This window comes from Perna viridis, chromosome 4, assembly GCF_037379345.1.
Source record: "Perna viridis isolate PV_CMFRI_1.1 ecotype Kerala chromosome 4, ASM3737934v1, whole genome shotgun sequence".
In the NCBI taxonomy this organism is placed as follows: domain Eukaryota; kingdom Metazoa; phylum Mollusca; class Bivalvia; order Mytilida; family Mytilidae; genus Perna; species Perna viridis.
The window spans coordinates 25,188,745-25,197,314 of record NC_142448.1 but is presented as its reverse complement, the minus strand read 5'-3'; the positions used below and the strand labels follow the sequence as shown (position 1 = coordinate 25,197,314).

At 34.5% G+C, this 8,570-nt stretch overlaps 1 pseudogene; it reads right to left on the bottom strand.

Annotated features, from left to right (window-relative positions):
- Window positions 1-446: 446 nt before the first annotated feature.
- On the bottom strand, window positions 447-3,180 carry LOC148619457 (uncharacterized; annotated as a pseudogene).
- Window positions 3,181-8,570: the final 5,390 nt, after the last annotated feature.

Below are 8,570 nucleotides of genomic sequence, written 5' to 3'. Positions count from 1 at the left end.
AACAGAAACAAAATGTCAATATTTCAAAGTCGTAATTTTCATTCATGCAAATATGGGCCTTATCATATCTCCAAAACCTTTAGGTTTAGCCAAATGCTGAAGGTGTAAATATGTTAAACATTATGAGATATATATCTATCTAATTTTTGTGTTAATCTGTGAAGCCATGTTAGAGTTGTTACCCTTTCCAATGTTTTTTCCAATATTTCTAATGTTATTACTCTTAAAAAATTTGTCCTCAGAAATTACAGGATAAAAATTGATTTGATTGTTACTTAGTTATTAAGCATTAGGAATTTCTACCCAAGAAAAAACATGGACGCTTTTACAAAAAAATGGAATGTTGCTTATCTAGCCAGGTGAGCAATTCAGGCTCTTGAGAGCTTCTAGTCTCAATTCTTTTAATCAATAACCAGTCATACCTAGTGTCAGATACACCCATCTTTTTATTTATTTTTTTTATCATCATAACCATCAAAGTCTGGTGGTTGGTGCTTCTCTGGCTTTGAATGTATTGATTCCATATTAAAAAAATTAAGAACCATTTCAATTATATGAGCATTAATATAACTGACAATAAAATCTCTATCAGCATCATATGCAGAGTTGACATCTGGGTCGAAAATTGTCCTCTGGATTCGGTTCAGTTAACATCTCATTGTTCCAACTTCCTTTATTAAAACAAAATGTATATATAGTTTATATGGCTTGCATTTCTAAACTCTATTTGAAAAATGTTAATATAATTTTATGTATTGTTTCATTCATAAAAGTATTTATTTGAAATATTAAAACCTTATATTTTGCTACATATAGTGTTAACAATAATAGAAGTGTCTATGTTGAACTAGGCAGAGCCTATGATATGGATGGTGCAGAGTTGATTTTAACCCACTAATTTTCCGAATTAACGTTTAATTTTTCTGCATTAAAGTTGGGCATAAATCATATGTTAGAAGTTCTCTAATGAATCAAATATATTATAAAGAGTTATTTCCCTTTCTATCGATTCAAGTTGTAAGTTACTTTCTATTGTAATTTTTCTAAATAAAATTCTTAATATTTTGGTTAATTATAAACCAACATTTATTTCTAAGAAGACATGAGTCAGTGATTTCTATGGCCTTTACTGTTTTTGGAAATAAATTTTGGCACAACTCACCTACTGCATGCGTTTTTCTATGGACACCCTTTCAAGTAATTTAATATGCACTACATGTTTTACTTACTGCATAACTTTTATAACAAAAATACAAATGAGTCTCTAATGGAAAGTGTCAGTGATGGCAAAAACTCACGTGACCAAGTAAGGTAATCTAAAAAGAGACATGCACCAAAATTAAACAACAAATTATAATAAACAACAAATTTTTAATGCTACTTGTAAGATCTTTGCATCATAAAGGAAATGGTTAAAAACTTTGAGAAAATTCATCAAAAGATGAAAGAACTCAAATATTATTTGGTACAGATGTCGAAAAACTATCTTTCAAATTAGCTGCTCCTGCTCGCAGCCTCTTAGCTCCAGAGAATCGTTCTCTTGTTAATTGGTCTCCACCTATTACAGGAAATAGTAAGAGTAATCAAGGGAACCAAGGTTATAGCGGTAATCAAAAGAATGTGTATGTAGAAAATATATGTCTTCATATTAATTCAGATGATTAATGGAGAGTACAACAGAATCAACCAAGATGGCAAGACAGTATTTACAAGTCTTGTCAAATAGCTCACCAAATTGACTAACTTTTGAAAACATTCAACAAAAGTTTTATCCACCATAATCAAAATACATAGGGCACACAGTTTCCATTTTCCAATATTAAACAAACCTGTGTATAAAATATGTAAAAAGTTATATTATTTCAAATCTTTATGGTTCTACTGATTCCTCAGTTATGAATTAAGTCTGTAATAATCCATGACAAGACTGTTGTAGTCCTTACACATCTACATGTATACAATCTGGAAAATAAAGTACATGTATAATCAATTCAAGATAAAGTTATGTTAATAGTTGCATTAGAAAGAAATTTGTAAACCTTACCTACATGATAAAAATCATTATCATTCCATTTAAAAGAAGATATGTCATGAATGTTCTAGAATTTTCACGACATCCTCATACTTCTGTACATTAAGTGGCAATCTCTCCAAGGGAATAACTGATGTTTTTTTTCTGAAATTTATCATTCTTATATACTTACATGTACATAACACCAACGAAAAATGAGAAAAACTGCTTTTCTTAATTTCATATCATTTTGTTTGTAACGAATTACTGACAAAAGTGATAATTAAGGACCATATTAATAAACTTATTTTGAAAAAAACAACAACATAGGTCCATCCATTGTTTCTATACTGATGTAATATGTATGTTATATTGCAAGTTACCTCGCCAGGTGGTAAGGTCCCCATGGTATAACTGATGTCCTTTTCTGAAATTGATCATGAATATGTACATTTTACATGTACATAAATTCTTTGTATTGATGCCAACCTTAGCATGAGAAGAATGTATCTGTGATACATTTATGTTAATACAAGTTACAAGTAACAAAAATTGTGAATGTTCTCCTTTAATAATATGTGTCACAACTTCACTTACAAAACTAAGTGAAGGAATAAATCCTTTAATAATATGTGTCACAACTTCACTTACAAAACTAAGTGAAGGAATAAATCTTGCAACCACTTTTGCAATCACAACTATGTAGGCCTCGTTTGCATCTTTAATCTCCTTGCTGTTCATTCATAAATCTATTGGCGTTAAAGTCTCCCACTGTCTCTGAGGAGTAACGGTTCCTACTATCGAATACCACAGCAGGGTTCTTTAACGTGCGAGGAACGTGGCATCTTTCCCAACACGGTGCACCACTATGGTTTGCGGTCAGGTTTTCCGTATTATAGCCTGACCACCCCAGCGTGTAACACGCCAGGGGTACCCCATTCCACCACCTGGGGCACACATCCCAGTAGCTCTGTGGGCAGAGCGCCTAGCCGCCGGCTAGGTTTCTGAGCACTATTTAGTCGCCTTTTACGACAAGCTTGGCGCTGCTGCAGGCCTACTCTTTTAACACCCGGACCTGCACGGGGAACCTGATCAAGTAATGTTACAGTCATATGAAAAGATTGACTAACTTGTGTAATAATGGCTTGTTTCATTCCTTCTGGAACCATGCCGGACGGCAGTATCTTAAACAATCACACTGAAAAGGGTAGAATCGAGAAAGTCGGAGACCTTGTACAAGCGTTCGTAACTTGACCTCGTTTATATTACAGTTAATTTGTACTGCATGAGTTTGAAAGTATGATTTCTTGTTTTGTGTGTGTGCGTTTTTTTTATTGTCTTTTTCATCATACTTGCAAAATGCAGTCTTTAACACGACTTAAAGTTATGATCAATTATATATTGATATATGTATTTGTAAAAGAATATAGATTTTGTTGTACATACATGTATACGTAGTTTCATTATTCATAATACCTTAAAACTTGCTTGCTGTTTTAAATAACTGTATTTTTAATCGTATGACTTTTATAGATTTATCACAGAAAATGTGTCAAGTAATCAGTGTGTATAAGAGATCACGAGTCATTGTTAAACGCTTCATTTATAATTGATGACGTACTGGGCCAGCTCGACTCCTATCATCCCGATAAAAGCCAATTTATTAGATTAAAATCCAGCAAATACTCAATAAATACTGCACTTTTCCTTCCCTAGAATTAACGAAATGATCGCCCATTATTCGCTTTTTTCTTGATCTTCATATCTTTTTGTGTTTTGCCCTTGAAAGATTACTTAAATGAGGTTTCTATTTTTTTCTGTTTCAGCTTTAGTCCTGGTCTACTGGTACTTACAAAATTGTAGTGGCCCCATGATGTCTGCAATATTCACGCCGCGAGAACTAATAAATTCTGGCGTTTTGACAATAGGTATAGACATCGAAGCACACAGTAGCAATTTGTATGTTTTATGTGAAAATTCGTCCTGTCAATCGAAAATTTTATCCACAGATATTTTACTAGTCTGTAATAGTTTTTATGCTTATTTCAAAAGTAAATGCAGTCAGTGTTATCAAAGGGATGTCGAATGTACTTGGTTTGAATTAGCAACATAGAAAATGGCACTTACAAACATTATTTACAGGTCAGAAAGACATTTTCCCAATATTTGAACAAAGTATCAAGAATGCCTTAGACTAAAATATGAATCTCGTTATACTTGACATGGGAACCCAATGGTAAATATTACAGATATTGATTTTAACAATGTATCAAAATGATCTAAAAGATGGTTAGTTAAACTCGACCCTGACAAGACTGAAATTCTTGTATTTGATTGATTGATTGTGGGTCTTTAACGACGAGAAGCAATAATTCAGCTATATCCAGGCGATGAACATGAAATAGATGATAAAATGAACATGTAATGATGATGAAATGAAAAGTGGGATGGGACGCAAGGATAATAGGGTCGACGAATTTTGATTGCTACTGGAAATAGGGAGAGGGGGTAGGGTCGGGCAATGCATCCTTATGTGGCGGAGCCAAAAGGTTCCTACTCCGATAGAATACCACAGCTGGGTTCTTTAACGAGAGAGGAATGATTGATTGTTGAAGTATATCGCCCGAGCAGCAATATATCATCTATTTTCAGGCGATGAACATGAAATGGATGATAAAATGAACATGACATGATTGTGATGATGAAATATGGGATGGGACACAAGAATAATGAAGTCGACAATTTTGATTGCCACTGGAAATAGGGAGAGGTGGATAGGTTAGGGCAATTCAGTCTCCTATGGCGGAGCCCCATGGTTCCTAATCCGGTAGGAACACTACATAAGGGTTCTTTAACGTGCGAGAAACATGGCATCTTTCCCAACACGATGCACCACTATGGTCAGGTTTTCCGTATTATGGTCTTACGACCCCGGCATGTAACATGCCAGGGGTACCCACAGTTACGATGTGGACAGAGTGCATTGGTCCCCGGCCATGGTTCTGAGCACTATTTTGACGCCTTTTACGACAAGCTTAGCGCTGTTGCGGGACTATTCTTTTGACATCCGGACCTTGAAAAGAAAAAAAAACTCCTCACTGAACCACTGTTAAAGATCACCTTCACCAAATATATGGGTGATCCGTTGCCATCAATCGGTGTTCGTCGTAATAATTACTTTCTGCAACCACTAAGCAGATTATACTTATCAACCTTTATCTGTTTGCTTTTAAATTGATGCCGATTTTATTTAAAAAAAAAAAGAAACTAAGGGAGATATAGAGATGAACAAACATGTTTTTCTAGGAATTTAAAATTTTAAAACAATTTAAGATAGATGTATTCAACGATGAAATGATCCTTATAATTGAGCCTGCAAAAATACTCATTTGAAAAATGACATATGTATTGCGGTTTGAAGTCTATATCCTGAAATACATAATAGATGAAAAGAAAATGTGAAGAATGGTCTTATGAGAAGCTTGAGGGCAATATTCTCAACTGCTTTTCATTAAATATATTGTTATTCAAAGTAAAAAAATGTTTTTGTTTTCTCCAATTTATTGGCTTAAGAAACACAAATGACGATAGAAAAAAATGTTGAATTATTATTTTATGATGAGACCTAAGATGTCAAGTGGTGATCACTGTTAATACAACAAAAAATAATGTAAAAAATTGATTTGCTTGACAAAAGTATGGCCAAAGGGTGTTTGAGTTTTCTAAATATATCAAAAAAGGTGTTTTATTTTAATAAGCGTGCAAAGCACCTCTACTAAATACGCATGCTGAGTAAATAAATCAGTTTTCAGGAGAATAAAATATCTTGGTAAACTTCATCACTTTTAGGTTCAAATGCACAGAAACTACTTAAGTCTACATTTTTTTTGTTTTGAAAAAAAAAGGTCTTCTTCATCTGCAATTATTAAGGGTTTCAAACAACGGCATATTTTATTTGTATATGTTTGAGAACACCAGCTGAAAATGATTTACTCATACCACGACACGACTCCATGCTTGCTAAGCACATTTAAGTCTTGATTCACTGACATTTCAGAAACTTACATTCATTGTAATTCAATCTCTGTTTGCACCTTCGCATAAACGTCTGGCCCGGACATAAAAAAAACAAAAACAAAAAATACTTTAAGCTTCTCAGGTTTAACAACCGATTGACATTTAAAAAATTAATACAAAATATGAAAAACAACTGCAGGCTTCAAATCACTGCAGGTCCGGGTGTCAGAAGAACAGGCCTGCAGCAGCGATAAGCTTGTCGTAAAAGGCGACTAAATAGTGCTCAGAAACCTAGCCGGGGGCTAGGGCGCTCTGGCCACAGAGCAACTGGGATGTGTGCTCCAGGTGGTGGACTGTGGTACCCCTGGCGTGTTACATACTGGGGTTGTCAGGCTATAATACGGAAAACCTGACCACAAACCATAGTGATGCACCGTGTTGGGAAAGATGCCACATTCCTCGCACGTTAAAGAACCCTGCCTGCTGTGGTATTCGATAGGAGTAGGAATCTTTGCGCTCCGCCACAGGAGGCTAAATTGCCCGACCCTACCCATTCCTCCTTTTTATCTTGTGGCAATCAAAATTTGTCGACCCTATTATCTTTGTGTCCCATCCCTTTTTTTTCATTTCATCATCATTTCATGTTCATTGCTTGAATATATCTGAAATATTGCTGCTCGGGCGTTAAACCCCAACAATCATTCAATCAATCATTTCAGAGCTATTCCAGAATTGACATAACGGTGGGTTTGAATGGCAACCATTTTTGGGGGTTGGTGGTTAAATTCGATCATAATTTTTTTGTCCATGTTGGGGTAGTTCAATTTATCTGTAAGGGGATTATGTATTTCTTTTAATTTATTTTAATGAATTTGGTTTTTAAACGACGATCGGGTATAAATAAATGGACGTAAAACGAAAGTGTTTTTTTTTTTCAAATAATTCCTGTTTAGTTACGCGTATACGTATTACCAAAAAGCAAACAAGCGTTATCGGCAAGTGGAGGCGATGAATGTAGCATCATGGGTCTCGGGCTTCGGCCTATAAAGATTTATTTGTTGACGAGTTATCGTTGAAGACAGTGTGTGATATACAATTAGCAAACATATAGATAACGTAGATGATAGTATACGACTTCAAACGGAACTATGATTTCCCTTCTCATAAAGTATATTAATAACGGTTTCTTTGTAATTTTCAGCCGAACAGAAAACGTGACTTGCAACACAAAAAAAAAACACTAGATATAATTGTTACGCTCATTGTCACATGAGCATTCAAAATAGTTTTCTACGTCTCAACGACGGAGGGCGGCCATTTAGGATAATTAATATAGGCGATCGAAGCTCCTTGTAGTGGCCGATTAGTAGACGGAAGAATTATAAAAAAAGAAGTAAAACAATGTCCAATTTCACCGGAAATACATTTTTTGGTACTATACAATAAACAAATGTGGAAAAATGTATTTGGAGTGACACCAATATCCCCGAAAATACTAGACAGCAGACCGCTCCGATTCAAGTGCTTTTTCAACAGGGCTGACTTAATTTGAAGAATATCAGCTGAAGATGTAAATAAAGTGGAACATTTTCTGAAAACTGAGTCAACAGAATATAGACTAGGAAATAGTTTTGTCATTAAACCACAGGTGCCTTTATGAAAGGAACTTTGTGATTAATATTAATTCAGTAGAAAAAATGTTTTAAATTTAAACGATTGCATATAATCTAATAACCCCGATAGTTCTTAGCAGTAACCATGTGGATTTTCCTCACTAATAACCCCGATAGTTCTTAGCAGTAACCGTATGGATTTTCCTCACTTATGAGAGACGATTGCTGCAGAAGTAACAAGTTTCCTTTCCCTAGCTAGGTGTACTATACAAGAGAATTGCACTCCTATTGGCTAGTTGACAGTTACTGAAATAAGGCATTACTTATGAAAGAGGCCTATTATGCGACATACATGTACAAGAGAACAAAACAACACAAAGCAGTTTTTACAGGATCAACTTTTGAATGGTCAATGTGACACGATTTTTCCAATTTTATACAATGTATAAGACCTGTGCTGAGAATGTTTGCTTGTAAGTTTTAAAAAATACAAAAATGCCAATCAGTTTGTCAAGCCTAAACGATATTTGATAAATAAGTCAAGTGTATGGTTACATAGAATGAGCAAATGTTCTCCTGCTTGTTATGGGGGTTGAAATCTTAATTTTCTTAGTGCCATATACTGCTTTTAAGGATACGAGACTTAATCAAAATTATAGACAGGTTGTTAATTCGATAGAATAAATTCTTTGATACCGATTGAACAGTTATTTAGTCTACGAACTCCTATTTACAAACAGTGACTTCAGCACAGAACATATCTACAAATGGATTGCTCCGTCAAAGTATCTACACTTTGAACAAAACAAAAAAAAGGTTAATGTTTAAATGACATACTGTCTGTACTATCAAAAATCAAATAAACTATCCCATCTGTCAGGTGTCGAACAAATGACGAGAATTTATTTACAACATTTTTCGTCTGATGC